The sequence below is a fragment of the Athene cunicularia genome (genome assembly GCF_003259725.1).
Source record: "Athene cunicularia isolate RWA chromosome 3 unlocalized genomic scaffold, athCun1 chr3_part1, whole genome shotgun sequence".
Taxonomy (NCBI): Eukaryota; Metazoa; Chordata; class Aves; order Strigiformes; family Strigidae; genus Athene; species Athene cunicularia.
In genome coordinates, this window is record NW_020799097.1 from 92,833,659 (window position 1) to 92,849,013 (window position 15,355).

Sequence of the window (15,355 nt, forward strand, 5' to 3'; positions counted from 1 at the left end):
AGCAGCACTGAACAGGCAAAGTAGATGTTCACATTTCTGATCCTGTCTCATTAGATTATCTAGAATGCTCTAGAAAATAATTAATGTCTACAAAGGAAGACCCATGACAGAAAAGCACTGTTTGGGTTCCAACTGCAGCAGCCGGTGGCTTAAAACCATAGAGAAGCCATCCAAGTTCCACAGCATCACTTCAGAGGCTCAGCTGCTGCTGTTATATACAGTGAAATGTACATAATCCTCCCCTGTTTTTATCTGAAATGACTGAATTGTGTTATAAATATCAGAAGTCCCAGGTTATTAATACAGTGCAGACAAACTGGATAAGAGCCTGTGGAAGCCTCTGTCTTCTTCCACAGTCATCAAATGACCTCACTGTGGTTTTGATTCTGCTGGTGTTCACAGGGACACAAATTCCCAAGACTTCTCTTGGAGGATGGTTGTCACATGATTAAAGCATCTATATACATATCTTTCAGGGTTTCAGTCTTCATGGTTTAAGCCAATTTTGGTAAACTTGCCATTTTTTCTTCTTTAAATAAAAAAAGAGAAAAAAGCTAGAGCTGTTCCTGGAATATACTATGACTTCATGTTGGCATGAGGTGCCAACATGCACATGGAATGGAAGAGCAGCAAGAAAAATGGCTTTTGCAGCTTGGGTGGTATTTTCTCCATGAGAAACATCACTCTTTTCTGACTGCCAAGTTATTGCACTCAGGCTCTAAATCTGTATTTTGTATACAGAGAAGAGGTAAGAATTGCATGTGTGTGAACTTGTGTTTGTGCCTTCATCCTGCTTGATCAACATGAGTACACCTGAGTATGTGAATAGGCATGCAGTCACACGCTTTTGTCCTGGGATACATGAACACATGCTTATGCTCTTCATTGTGGATCTGCAAGCTTCCTAGCATGATGCTGTGCATGCACGTCATTGTACAAACCCAAAACCACATCCAACTCTCTCTTCTGAACAGTGGGAACAGACACTTTATTTTGAGCAGAAATCATGTATCTGGGACATTAAACATACTTTGATGTTTTTGCTGTTTTAAAAAATCCTTACTCAGCTGCAGTGTTGTGAAATGTGGCTCTGTGAGAATCTCCTGACTGTGAAATATAAGCATTTTTTTTTTCTTTTTTGCTGGTCAGCAGTGGGATTTTGTGACCTCCAGTTGATATCTGTACAGTACATCTTGTATGTGTGCATTAGTGAGACAGCAGAGTGCCTCCAGGAAATGCATTCTTTTGCAGTGGGCCATATGTGTAGCTTTGCATTTTTATGATGAAGATGGGAAGATAAGGTTTGTTGCTTGCTCTTTTTCCATTCTTAAAACTCCTTTATTGCATTTTGTCCCTGCACGTAGTAGTTGGGGCATCCTAAAAGCATGCCTGAGATAAAGCAGAACATAGCCCCTTAACCAGCATTTGCAACAGACTAAGAGGTTATTTTTTGTGTGTTTTTTTTTGTTTGGTTTGGTTTTTGTGTTGTGTTGGGTTTTTTTTTTTTTTTTTTTTTTTTTTAGGTGGCTCCTCTGTTTAGAAAGACTACTTTTTCAGTCTTGGCTATTGTTAAAAAAATTAATAGCAAACATACCAGCCTAACCTCAACAGGTAAGGAGTTGAGGACTGAAGTAGTTTTCAACCGTATCAAGACGGGGCTTAAGCAAATATAAAAAAACCCCTAAGTAGTCTTCTATCCAAGTGCATGCAGGCACTTGTCCTGTGTTTCTGGCATGCAGAGATCTTAAGATATCAACATGAAAATTATAGGCTTCTATTGCTTTAGATAAAGTAGTAACTTGGCTAGTTACTTCCTAGTCAAATGAATCCAGGTGTTGGAGGGAGAGAAGTGTTCACGTGCTAAGCCATTATGTTTCAATAGGAAATGGGAAGCTTATGTGGAAACTTGGACAGTCTTCCTCAAACTCAGGGGAAGTGATTAGTACTGTAATAGTGTGGAAGGCTGTTTCTGGCCTGTATATTACAGATATTACCAACTGTTTCTTAAAGATAGGCAAAAGGACTACTTCATAGCTGATGATATAGAGGGGATCATGCTATACCAACTTTGAGAGGAAAAAATGTGAGATCCTTTCTGCTGCTTCTAAAGTCTTCTTGCGTGAACACCTTAAGCATACACCTGTGTAATTTGGAGACCATTTTGTTCTTTGATTATTATTTCAGCCCCACTTTATCCTCCATTCTTCAAATACATTCTATGTGGAGGAACTGCTGCCCCCACACTAGCAGTCAGGCTCTCAATCTCTCACTTAGAAGTTGACTATGAATAAGAATTAAATAAAACCCTTTTTTATTTCTGTATCCTTGCTCTCCCATCCATGTCCCAAATGCTGTTTTGCTGTCTTTCTACTTACAGGACCAGTGCTTGAATCTATCTCTAGCTACTTGGAAAAATGAGCTTTCTGTGGCTTGCTTGGTGTGTTTGTTTGTTTGTTTGTTTTTAACTTTTATAAAGGGAATCTTTCAAACCATGCATGAAGTGAACACAGAAGACTAGAACTCATAGTTCTCTAGGACATCCCTGTTTTCCTCATTGAGAGATTTTATTACAGTTGATAATCCAGGACATTTCTTGAGACATATTCACAAATTACTTGTACAGCCAAGTACAATGTTCTTCTCTGTGTTTTTTTTAACCCCTCCCTGGTTCCACTGTACCTTTTTTCTTTCTGACTGTGGTGGGCCCCGTATTTCAGGACCTTGCATTGGCAGCAACTTCAACAGGAATCAATATTGAATTGGTACAGAAACAGCAAGGTTAGAAAGTCCTGTTACAGTAGCAAAATGTAGCAGTTTAACAACTGTTGTGCCAAAAGGAACCAAATAATCATTTCAGCTGGAATCTTGTCTCTAGTGGAAGCCAATGCATACTCTCCTGCATTCCTTGCACAAGTAACTTGCCAGTTACAAGGGTAACTGTCCCTGTTCTCAACTTCTGATCGACTTACATCTTGAAGAATAATGACTTTGGCAAGGAAAATAGAAAAGCATTATGCCGAGGAAAGGATGAGCTAAACTTCATGGGGTTATATCCTCTTCGTCCTATACAAATCACACAGTTTAAGCTTTCCATATTTTGTACTTATTGGTAGAGATAGTGTTTCTTGTCCCTTTGTCCTGGAGTCATTTGACATAGTTCCAGTCTAAGGAAAATATCTCCTTTTTTTTTTTTTTTTTTTTTTTTTTTTTTTTTTTTTCTTTTTACTTTTATAATTCAGGTTAAGAAAGGTGGTGTAGAGCGTGTATTCTTCCTCATTCCTGTCAGATATAAGCTTACATCCTGAAGGTTACAAATACAGCTTTTCACAGGCTTTTATGCTAGTTACAGTGTCTATCTCGCATCTCTGGATATTTTTCTTTTCTGCTGTGTACCTGTAGTGGATACAGGATTTCTTTGGCCCTAGGAATACTCATCCGTGGTGGAGATTACAGTTTGTATTAGGCACAGCAGAGGAGCCTGCTTGCTGTTTCTGAGAGAAGAAACTACATTGTTACTAGGTAAAACTTAGTGGGATTCAGAAGACTAGTACCAGACCGCTGAGATTTGTTCAAAAGCAAAGTAAAGGAAGAGATTGTATCTTTCTCAGAATATTTAATATGTATTATGATCAGTCTGGAAAATGAGAAGAATCACCTGAACAGGTCAAAAGGAAAGCCACTGGGTTCAAGTGGTGTTGATGGGAACAAAATAATGGCATCACAAAAATTACTGGGAATTGTAGCTGGTAGTTGGGTCTTAATGACTGTAGGCAATTTTGGGTCAAGTTGTTGTCTTGTTTATGTCTTGTGTCCAACTAGAGGCCAAGGGCACCTTTGAAATACTAAGAAAATCCTGATGAAGGCAGACATATTTGTTGTTCTATGACTGAGTGAAGAATGTGGCCAGAGTCATCAAACTTGTAGCTGTTTCTTAGCTTTGTGGTAGTGTGGATGTTTTCTGGTTGCCTCAGTCACAAATACTTACTAGACTGGGAGGAAAATTGTATTTGAACAGGATTCCTAAATGTTTTCCCTGCAACATTTGAGAGTCACAGCTGTCTAGACCTGATCAACTGTAATTTGGTAATCTACCGGTGAACTGGATCTACCGGTGGATGTTTGTGAAGCTGTAGAAAGGAGTCTTGTGGTGAAGCCTATATCCTGCAAATTCAAGGCTGTATTACATTTACACAAAAGCAGGAGGCACTTTAGACGCACTCAAGTACAATGAAATTTGTTGTAGTAGGTGAGTTTGTTTTCTTTCAGCTCACCCCAATCTGCTTCACCCCAATCCCCTGCCTCTAAAAGAAAAAAAAACCAAAAACAAAAAACCAAAACAAAAAAAAAGAAAAAAAACCACAAAAAACCCCCTAAAAACCCAAAACAAACAGCCCTGACTTGACTGTTTGGATCTTGTTTCTCCTTTCATATTTAGAAGTTGTAGTGCCCCATGCTAAAGGACTTGTTGCTGTCTCTATAACTGATCAGTCCTACCACACCATTATACATATTACTGAGTGAAATTGTTCTAGTGAAAGTGAGATCACCTCTTGCAGCGATGGACAAATTCTGGGTTTTTGGAAAACACATGAGAAGGCGCTTGGGGAGGCAAACTTTCTTTGCTGCTGTTCAGTATAGTGGAGATCACAGAATGTGATTATTGTTGTCCCTTCTGGACCCTCTTATGAAAAACAATGAAAAAAAAGACTAGTTTTGTGCATTACATGTTTAATTTAAAGGAAAAAAATGATTCAAAAAATGGACCCGATCTTGAAAGTATCTCTGTTTGTAGCTCTACAAATCCTGCTCTGTTAGCTGTAGTTTTCTGATTTCTAATTCTGTTTCTTGAACAGTTTCTGTGAAATAAGGTAAAAGAGCTTCTTTTAAGTCACGGCCTGAGACTAAATTCACTGATGCTAGTAAAGCATTTACTGATCCTTGGGTAAGGAGGGTCAAGTAGAAAGCTTGATCCAGAATTTGAGTTGTTATTGAACATGATTTGGTGAAGTGTCTTTGGCTGTTAAGAGACATCTCCAGGCCTTTTGCAGATGGGAAGCAGAAAAAACACCAACAAAACCATAATACCACAGACATCTCTCATTCTCTCTATGAGAGATAGTAAATGAGAAGTTATTAGGTGAGATTCTGCAGTTTATGCTCTGCAAGAGGTCAGGTTCGATGATTGTAATGGTCCATTCTGACCTTTATCTTACAGGAGTATCTTTCCATCAGGGTCTGGGGAATGCAGGCTGTGCATTTATCAGTAAAGTGTGAAGCTTAGAGATGAGTTAGTGTATGAAACAAATAATCTCCTGAACATTAATGAGAACAACACTTTCAGGAGGCCTTTAGACTAGACTTGAGAAGGGAGAAGGGACTTTTGCAAGGGGGACTAATCCATATGGAAGAAATATAACCATTTTCCTATGTCTGGCTTTGCCATCTGTATTACAGTGTTTAGATTCTTGAAATGGAGGACTTTGTAGGATAAACCCTTGTGTGTGTAGATCTTGTAACCATTAAGTAGCAGTGCTAGGCTGGTTTGGTGAACTTGGTGCCTAGTACTTTGTATGAAATGAATTTGTCCATCCCATTATCTCCTTGTTCAATGTGATACCATTTGGGTGGTCCAGTATTAGCAGTGTTTTGGGAAGGTGTTGCTATGTCTATGTGATCATAATCAATGGGTTCAAAGGCAAACATCCCTCTGAGGTGAACGATGGCTGTAAGTGAGAACACAAAGCAAGGATAGAAGATCATATTTAAGGTCAGAGAATTTCTGATACTTTCTCTGGGCTTGATGCCTAGCCATGGAAGATGTTGCCAATGCAATTTGGCTATTATTCTTGTAGCTAAGCTCCAATGAGGAGCAAAAGCTGCCACCGCTCCAAGGAACTTTCAGTATAAACAAGCTGAGGATCTGATGCAGGAGAATTTGTGGGAATGGTACTAGTTGAAGAAGTAAAAGCAGGGCTGGGGTTGTCTTTTATGAAAGAGATGTTAACATTGTTTTACCGCTTGGAGGGGGAAAGGTCTAGTGTTTCACGAGCCTTGTCCAAGTGGGATTTCAGTCTGGACAAGATATTACTCTGAGTTCCCCATACACTTTTTATCTAAGAAGACTGTCTTAGTGTGTAAGTGTTCCAAAACACTGCTTTGGTGGAAAGGAGGGTTTAGCTCCAAACTAAACACTTGCTGGCTTTCAGTTTCCTGGGCAAAATGTTTTTCATATTCAGTACTGAATTGTAGTGTACCTCTAAGTTCAGTCGGAAGGTGGAAGTGGATATTGTGGCAGTCTCATTTCCCAGGGCTGAAGTCAGACACAAATGCATCCCTACCCTATCTCCTCAAACATACAGCACTCTGACTGTAGAAGCCAGGGACAAATGAAGCCAGAGTAGTCTCACTCTGGAATATGCAACAGCTCAATGGCATGCAAATATAAGGATATCTTTATCCAGGGATAGACTCAAGATGTAATGTTGCCTCTGCTCTCTCCACATGCTCTTTTGAAAGACTAATGTCTTCTCATCAGGCAAAGATGGTGACAGGGATGACAGGATACAGGAAAGCAGGCTTTCTGTTCGTCTTTGAGGCTGTACCTGTTCTGTTGGTGACATTATGTACTTGGCCTGGTAGTTTTAGGCAGTACCTGTCACTGGTGGTCAATTCAGAATTTCAGTGGTTAGCATGAAAACATACGGTACCAAAAGGCAAGGAACTGCTGTAATACTTCAACCTGCACTCCTGTAGAAAAATCCACCAGAGGAGTATGTGTGGGATACCTTGTGTAGGGTGGCTAGAAAGTAATTAAATAAGGAATATTACTATTTGAAAACTTAAATACAAGTAAGGGAGCCAGATGTTGTTTCTGCTAACACTTGCTGAACAAAAGTGAATCTAACTGCAGTTTTCTTAACACCATCTGCTGTTGCATTTTCAGAAATGAAATGGTCCTGGGCTACTGTAGTTGTTCCAGCACATGCAATCTGAGATGAAAAAATGTTCTGGTTTACTACGTCATTGCATGGACCTCTGGTGCACCTATCTTTTCCTGTGTCTCTACTCATGTACCATCATACAGTGTTGGTTTTGGACAGCTTATTCTATTTGCTTTTCTTCTCTACAAAATCTCAGTTCATAAAACAACCTGAAGAATGTTAACAAGGGATGCTTCTCTGACAGCTCTATGATATGCTGCTATCTTGCATGTGAGGAATATGCATGGAGTCCTCCAAAGTTTGTGTGGACACAATCCATGTGCCTTGTGAAGACACAGGGGAATTATTTTATAAGCCTCACTTTCCAGGAAAAGTAAGATCTAAGTCCACGCTTAACTTCTGCCTTGCTGGCTTTATGTTCCTCTCATGCCTTTCATCCTCATAATAGCTAAAGGAGATCTTAACTGGAAGTTTTGGTCTGTTATCTACTACTAAACAATTCCAGGGTAGAACTAAAGGACCTGTAGCCTGAGAAGAGAGGGAGGAAAATAGTATCCCGCAAGTATGGCAAAACACATTTGGTTATGACACAATGTGTTTATTTTGTAACTGGACCAGAGTAACAGTAGATGTATAGGTGTTCTGTGTGCTAGATAAAAATGCTTTTGAGTCACTCTTCTATTTGCTTTGCATGAATCTAGGAATAGCAAAATCTTTCCCTGCAGTTTTACAGAAAAATGGGGTTAGATAGTTCAGGATTAGTTGTTTAGGGAGCTGGAGAGAAGTGCACGTGGCTTTGGCACATGCATGTAAGATGTATCTTATAATGCTGCTGGCCACGGGAATTTCTGTGGGTAAATAAGATTTCTGTCTCAATGGCTGTCCATATGGCCCCTTTCACCACCACTAATTCCACTTAGATTAACTGCACAGCACGAATGTGGGTCAAAGCCTGGATTGTTGGGAGAATGAGTTCCCGCTTGCAAACTGCTTCCCACAGAAGTAGTTGTTGGCAGCTGAGATCATAGCGCTCACACTCTTCACAATAACCCACTTTGAAATGTATTTAGAGAGGGGTCTTGGCAGCCTGCTTGCTGCTTTTTCATACAAAATGCAGGCCTTGGTTTGTAATCCCGCTCAGCACATTCAGGCATTTACTACTGGGCCATCATCTTCTCTGACTTTATGTAGCACAAGGCAAGGCATCTATCTGTGTTTGGACCAGCAATACTAACCGCTTTGGGTAGCATTTCTTCCCCTCACTCTTTAGCAAGAGGAGAGGAACTACCCTTTGAAGTACTGCGCTATTTATCATAGAAAAAAACGTTGGGTTGTTTCTGTGAATACTATGCCCTGAATGCATGTGGTGAAAGGAGATAGACACAAGGAGAAGGGAAGGAACAGATCTCATGGTTGTGTTTGAGATTCCATTGAAAATTGCTTCTTGCTTTTCTGTTTCCTTTGCCTACTCTACTGGTGGCAAAGGCCCTGCACTGCAGTCTGTCATTTCTGAATCAGGCAGTTTGGTTGTCTCTATTATGTCAGGATGCCTTATGAGGGAAATATAAAACTTGGTCTGCTTCATAAAGTGAATCAAAGCTACCAGGTGAATAAACTTTTTTGTGTTTGTTTTGTTTTTTGGTTTGTTGGTGGTTTTTTGTTGTTGTTTTTGGGTTTTTTTGTGTTGTGTGGTGTGGGGTTTTTTTTGTTTGTTTGCTTTTGTTTTGTTTGGTTTTTTTTGGTTTTTTTTTAAGGCTGAAGTGATCTTCAGAGCCCAGTTAATTCTGATAGGTTCCTAAGTTTTTCCCCAATTCACTCATGCTGCTCACAAAGAGAAATGCCTTTGACTCAAACCTGGAGGTGCTTTATGCACAGGCTACCCTAAGCAATCAGAAGTACAGGTTAGAGGATAGAAGCTGTTTACACTGTAGTAAGTACAGAGGTAAGATTATTTCAGTGCCAGTAGCCTTCCCATGTTTGTAACCAGTCTTTCTTACACCCTGGACAGACAGATTTTTGACAATTACAGCTGTGTGCCTTTAGATGCTGGTGGTGGACTATGAGGACTCAGTAACATGGGCATAATTTTGATGTGAAGGTGCTTACAGTTTGGTCAGCATAGAAGGTTTACGTGCCTATTTCTGGGGCTAACACTGCGGTATAGAAATAGGGGAGACAGTGAAACTTTATTCACTGGAGCTAAGGGCCTCACAGAGAAAGAACAAGGCAGGTGTTCACTTCTTGCCTCTGCTACTGACTTGAGTTTGGACAACTCTCACAATTGTATTCTGCTTGCACATGCAGTGCCCCCCTCCTCCACCTTTGCAGATTCAAAACATTATTTATTGAGCAGTTTAAAACTAAAGTGAACAGAGCAAAGGTGGATGAAGTTTTGAGTAGATGGTGAATCCCTCACCTTTTTTTCTGGCCTCGTGGTCTCGTGACAGTATGAAGCCTCCTCCCATCCTCTGCCTGCTTCCATTTGGGGACACAAGGCAGGGTGTCTGGTGTGGAAGTGCACAGGCTCCGGCGTGCTTCGGCATCCTACCTTCTAAGCAGTTCAGACACAGAAGTCAACATACCTGAGGAAGTTTTATTTATTTGTTTTAGTACATACAGAAATTATGATAGCTGCTTGTGCTGCATGCAGTCACACTTGCAAAGGGACTCCTGGCAGTTGTGAGAAATTGGGTATAGAGAGTTCTAAAAATCTGAATGGTCTGCATGGCCTAGAAGATGAGTGCTCTTATAAAATAATGTATTTCCTATGCATGGTTGTAAAGCACTTTGGGATCATTAAAGAACAAATATTTTGGGTCTAGTTTTGTTTTGCTTTCTTTATGAGAGTGCACTTTTTTAAGCCTTCTACTGTTGTTTTGAGACCACCATACTAGGAACTTTCTTCAGTATTTTCCCATCTCTTTCTCCTTATAAATGCAGGAAGCACAAAATATTCTTCTGGCATTTGAGCTGCAGTTATTTTGAGTGGCTCCAAACAGAGGGAAATGTGTTTCTGCGGTAGTTGCTGCAGAGAAAGAATTTTGCTGAAATGTCTCTCCCCCACCGCCCTTTGGTGGCTGCAGAAAAGAAGCCAGTGTTTGAGGCCCCAGCTCTGTGCATCTGCTGGATCAGTTTAGGCCAATTTCCCCCCCCCCCCTCCCCCTTCTCTTCTTTCCATTAGCAAACTAGATATAAAACAGAAGCCATTGGATAAATAGGAAAAATGTGTAGCAGAGGAAGCCCTTGTGATTAGGGAGCTGTTAACCAGTTATTTCATGTCCGGCTTTCAGTGTATTTATAAAAATGATGCTATTCAGTGACATGTCGAATTACTATAAATGGCATTGGCTCAGTTGCTTTCTCATGGAAGCCAACTTGCACTTTATTTTTAACTTGGGCCCACTGATTATTTTTGAAGTTAGTGTAGTATTTGTTAAAGATGCTAAAGTGGCAGGCAAAGTGTGGGCAATATACATCAAATTTGCTCACACCCTGCCTTGCCAGTGCACTCTGGAGTCCTGCAGAATTATGTTGGAAGAGAGCAGCTCGGTCAGGGTCTGTCCATTTGCTGCTTGGCTGTTCTGGGGATCAGTCTGACTGATGTGATTAGTGGCAGCTGCAGTGTTTGGTTTTGTGATGTGGAAGCTTGTCCATTAGGAACTGGCCCAAGACCCAGTAAACTCCTCCTCCCCCTTTCTTTTCCATTGATCGCCAGCAGCCGTCACATTGTTACATGCATTTATAATGTCCTTGTTGAGACTTCACTGTGTGCACATGGTTTAAATCAACGGCTTCCCAAAGAGGGGGAGCAAGCACCAGTATTCCCTACCTGCCTCCAACAATGTGCTTGTAAACTTAAGGAACAGGGTGAAAGAAAAATACAGCTCATGGAAAAGCGCTAGGGGGATCTGAGTCTACAGTTCACACTATGCTTTGGACAAAGAGGTGAGTCTTGCATCATGGTCCAAATGCAGTGAGGCTTAGGCTTCCATATATTTCTTCTGGAACAAATTTCACAGAACAGAAAATGTTCTGCATGGCATTGTGGCACCTGAGACAGATTCTCAAAGCTGTCCTTGTCATGTTGAGGTATCTGGCAATCTAGTCCACTTGATGAACTGTGGCTAATAACTGACACCTAGATGTGGGAGGAAGGAGACCATTGCAAGCCTGGGACACAGGTCTTATCTCTCTTGCTTTATTTAGGGGACAGATTGCAGCTGTCATCATACCTGCTGGAGTTTCCAGATAGTCTTCACTCTCGGTAAACGAGATACCTGTGGGACTAAAGCTTTGTACAAAACTGGCTTAAAGACAGCTCTAGCCTGGTTTGCAACTTGGAGATGAGAATTTTACGCAAGTGCTAGGGAGCCATTTCCATGCCAATTCAATCTCAAAGAGCAACCATTCGTTCCAACAGCACAATCTTCTGGTTTCCAGTTGTATTCTTTCAAGGATCAATACCTGTACAGTAGCTCTACTGTGCATAAAAATGCAACACTTGAAATCTAGACTGAATTGACCACTCAACAAAATGTTTTCCAGCACAGTGATTTTGCACTGCAACAAATAGAGTCTACAAGCTTGGTGTATCTTTCTTTTTGTTTTCTCTGATTCTGAGAGATTCAGTAGATCATAGAAAATGTTGCTTTCAGAGCATTCAGCCTGTCCTTGGTAGCCATCCAGTTTGTGTGTCTCAAGAGATTCTCCTTCATAATATTTACATTTAATATTCTGATTGGAATGGAGAAGACAGCATTTGTTTGTACATTGCTGGGGTGAGAAATAGAGTTTTTAATCATACCACAGGACAGCCTATTTGCTAACATGCTGTTTTCTAGCCTAGAAATTTTATAGCCCACTTAAATAAAAAGAAGTCTCTCTTGGCTGAGATTTAATAGCAGATGCATTTGTGATGTCTCCTCTGATTATTCAATTATTGCTGTTTAAGTTGGCAAATTATAATTAATATCAATTGAATTTAATTAATGTTGATTTATCTTTAGTTTTACTGTAGTTGACAACAGAATTTAGTCCTTACAACCATCTAACCAGGAAATAGTTTTGCCTTGTCCCTGTCTCAATTTCGTCATCTGCCAGATGGGAAGATGATTATGTTGCTTTGAAATTCTGTTTAGTAATGAAATTAAATCCTTTTAGTGATCCAATACCCCTTCCTTGCTTGATGTGTTTATTTGCTTACTTGCTAATTCCCTGATTTAGTAATTTCATAATTATAAAGACCCTTCCATGTGTTCACTACTTGCATGAACTGACGGATTCACTAGAAGATGTCCTCTGGTATTTCAGTTAGGTAATGGAATTATAAGGAAGAGGAAAGAAGATAAAATAAAAAGTCAGACCATACTTGGTTCAGCATCCTGCTTACAACCCAGCATGGTTGCCTGGAATCCTGCTGATGGAATGTCCTGACATTATGGTGTTTATTTCCACCACAGCCCTGAAATGTAAACAGGACATTGTTGGATGCTAATCCAAGGGATGGGAAATGACTGAGAATCCTGGACTCTTGAGCTATTGGTAGAACAGAAGGAAGTGAATTTTGTGGGAGGGTTGGCATATAGTACCAGCAGTGCACCGGACCATGCGTCAAAGGGGGTGTTTTCAGGAAGGGTATCTGTTGTGTGTTTATGCGGAGGAACAGAACATAGCACTAATGTCAAAAGAAGTGCATCAATATATGGAGCAACTTGCAGGATATTTGGTGTATTAGGAGGCTCTATGCATCCCATCCTAACAGGATGAAAGATATAGGGAGAGTTTGCCTTGAGCTTGAAATGTATACTGAATAAATGGCAGCTTATAACTGCAGTATTTATTTTCCCCTGTGCCTTAACTCAAAAGTGAACTCAGCTGAGGAACATAAAAGTAGCAGAGAGGGGGCCATGTAGCATCTATTGCTTCAGCCCTAAAGCCCAGAGGGCATGGATGGGAGGTAGCACAGTCAGGGAAGTGTTGGTTTAAGTGATTTGATGCACTAGAAAACCAGCTGTGCTTCTCTTAGACAGACCTAAATAAATTTATGGCAATAATATTGAACTTCTAGTCATGGGTCCCTTCCCCATGAAGTGGAAAAGAGTGCATACAACTTGCATAGGCTGATGCCCGCTATCCTGTGTTCAGGGAGGAGGTTGATGAGCCATGACAAAGCTGTTGCCACATGCTGTGAGGCACTTGAGACATACACTGCTGAAAAGAGGGTTGCACCCCACTTTTGTCCTACTAGAAGACCTTCACTCTTCCAAGAAGCAGCTGCTAATGCCTCCTGTGTAGTACCCCTTGTAGTAGCAAAGACAGAACTGTTGTAATGAATATAAAGGGGGTCCTTTACTGAAGTTGCTAAATGCATACAGACCCTGTAATTCACGCTGCCTGTAGCTTCCAGACTGGCTGACTGCTGCCTGATGTTGCCACACAAGGTCTCCCTAAGTCTTGGCCTGGCGTCTGCAGCAAGAAAATGACTGGCTAAAGAGAAAATGAATCGAGTTTTCTGTGCTGTGAGTGTTGTGCACTGTTGGTTGTTTTGTGGGTTTTTTTTTTGTTTGGGTTTTGTTTTTTTTTTTTAGTAACTCTCCACACGCTCTGCTTGTTGCATTTTGCAGCAAGGCATAATTTTATAGTAGGCATCTTCTGACTGTTTTTGTAAGCATCTTGATGACAGGGTTGCCAGCGTTAATACCTTTCGAACAAAGTGCTCTGAATTGTGCCTCTGCTATGCTGCTTGGGCTGGGTTTCCATCCGGATCTGAAATTGGAAATTTATTACTTGGAACTGGTTTTTAAAGGTGAAACTGACACCAGTTTCTTATTACTTACCAAGTCCTGAGGGCAGAGTTACATTCCTGACACTGCTGTAGGTGTTAATGATTTCATCAACTCAAGAAGCACAGAGCCCTGAACTCTGCTCTTGGCAGCTAGTAAAGAAGGGAAATTTTTAAAGTTGTTTTTTTTTAATGGTGTTTACATTAGCAAATGGGAATTTGTGGGACAGACTTACAATTGGAACTAAGAAAATTTGTTGACTAGTTAGTGCTTAGAAATCAAATTGATAGTAAAGCCTCAGTGGGCTGCTGAAACTGGTCTTGCCAAGCACCTCTGAAGTTGCAAAAGAACAAGAATCTGTGAGTGGGCCTGCTGTGGGCGCAGGCCTAAGAGTTTCATTTGCTCGGTATGTTTTCTATGCCTCAAAATAATCAGGAAGGATACTATTATGCAGATCCCAAGATTTTTTCTATATTACTTTCAGTTGCATGCAAATAGCTCAAAAACCTTGCTCTCAGTCTGGAGAAATTCCAGGATGCGGTTTTTTGTTTTGTTTTTAGAATAGCTTCTGTCTTGTGTTGTGCAGGAAGATAGCATTGTGAACAGGGACCAGGATTTAAAATCAGAATTAACTGGCATTATTCTGGGCTCTGCTGCTTACTTGCTGTATGATCTTAAGCAGACTGTCATTCTCTTCATACCTGTATTGTGATATCCTTGTGTCTTGCTGGGTTGCCATGAGACATAACTTCTGTTTTAAACTTGAATAGCTCTTTTGATCCAAGAGATAACTGTTTTTCAAGTGACCATTGTGCATATGACAGACTGCTGTGGAGGTAGTAAATGGAAGGTTACGGAATTTAACATTAATTAATTTCAGGTATTGATGGATGAGACTCGAAAGCTTATCCTATAATAGAGGTGCTTAAAAGGTGACTTGTTCACCACCATTTACAATTAGCTATACAGAGAACATTTGGCGACAGTGTTCTTCAATCTAGGAAAAGTAAGTCAGGACCCAGGCTCTGGGAACTGAATCTTGGCAGAGGAATCAGAAATTTCTAAAGTGAGAGACAGTTTGCTGAGGGTTGTGTAGATTTTCTACTGCTGGAAATCTTTAAATCAAATGAGATGCCTATTGAAAAGTTATATTCTACTTTGGGCAGGAATTAATTTATGGCAGTGCTGTGGTTTGTGCTATGCATGAGGTCAGACTAGCTGATTGGTTCAACCCTTTCAGCTTTATACTTCATAAGATTGTCTATCAGATTTGTGAGTGTAAGTCTTGCTGAGGCTAGTGTAAGCCAAATAAACCTGAAGCCAGAGTTTTACACTGCCTTCTTCCACATCCTTCATGCTTCCAGTCTGTATTCACTTGTTGCCCAGTTAACATGTGGAAATATCCTCCTGCCTTGCTTTTATCTTCTTATTGCTTCAAGGTGCCACTGAGGTTGCTATGTTCCAATCTGCAGTACCTTCCACATGTGCCTTTAAATTGTGGGATGTTTGTTTTTTGTCTTGCTTGGGTTTTTTTGAAAGGGGTATTCAAAATTGAGAAGGTTTGGGCAGACCTAAAAGGCAACATATCAGGCTGTGGACACAGCTGGGCATTCCTGCTCTGTTGTCCCTTTG

At 40.5% G+C, this 15,355-nt stretch overlaps 1 protein-coding gene across 3 annotated transcripts in view; it reads left to right on the forward strand.

Moving 5' to 3' along the window:
• The window catches only part of DAAM2 (dishevelled associated activator of morphogenesis 2), a 187,229-nt gene that overhangs the window by 27,779 nt on the left and 144,095 nt on the right, over positions 1–15,355 (forward strand). The window contains exon 1 of one of the 3 annotated variants that reach the window (XM_026844830.1): positions 12,464–12,482. The exons of the other annotated variants lie outside the window; for them this stretch is intronic. The gene's annotated coding sequence lies outside the window, so the exon portion shown is untranslated. Of the gene's footprint in view, positions 1–12,463; positions 12,483–15,355 lie in introns of those variants that run through there. 3 annotated transcript variants of the gene reach the window in all.